Here is a 583-nt window from a genome sequence, read left to right on the forward strand (position 1 = left end):
TGAAAATAAAATAGGTATGTAGGTAAATAAATCCCAATAAAAATGAAATATAAAAAACTACAAAAAAGTCAGTTTTTTTCCTCCTCTTTCTCCAGTCAGAAAATTGACAATAAATAAATTATGAAATGGTACTGATTGTACACTACTTTTGTACAAATTTCTGCATTAAAATACAGAGTGGTTATGGTATAAGTCCCTCTCTGTTTATCTTCACCACATCCATGAACATGAAGTAAATAGAATAGAATAGAATAGAATATACCTTGTTTATCCTGCCAGAATGAGACTGAAAAGTCCCTTTACTCCCGCAGTCTAAACAAGGTCTTATATATTTCATAGATAGATAGAGATATATTCCTTTCATAGATATATTCATAGATAGAGATATATTCCATAGATAAATAATGGTAATGTCCTTCAAAATGGGTTTAAAAATTTATTAATTCAAACGCTCGAGGAAACATAAAGGGCCAATGCAGTTATTGTGCAGGGTACCATCCTTGGTAGTGCCAGATTTGAAGAGATCTTCTACTTGTAGGTAACATTTTTGGAAGATAGATGTCTCCATAAAAAATATAAAAAT

At 30.4% G+C, this 583-nt stretch overlaps 1 long non-coding RNA gene across 1 annotated transcript; it reads left to right on the top strand.

Annotated features, from left to right (window-relative positions):
• Window positions 1-6: 6 nt before the first annotated feature.
• On the top strand, window positions 7-551 carry LOC113473511. The gene is made up of 2 exons (XR_003395466.1): window positions 7-232; window positions 398-551. It is a non-coding gene; the product is annotated as an uncharacterized LOC113473511 (long non-coding RNA).
• The last annotated feature ends 32 nt before the right edge of the window (window positions 552-583 follow it).

The sequence above is a fragment of the Diaphorina citri genome, unplaced genomic scaffold (genome assembly GCF_000475195.1).
Source record: "Diaphorina citri unplaced genomic scaffold, Diaci psyllid genome assembly version 1.1 scaffold37904, whole genome shotgun sequence".
Taxonomy (NCBI): Eukaryota; Metazoa; Arthropoda; class Insecta; order Hemiptera; family Psyllidae; genus Diaphorina; species Diaphorina citri.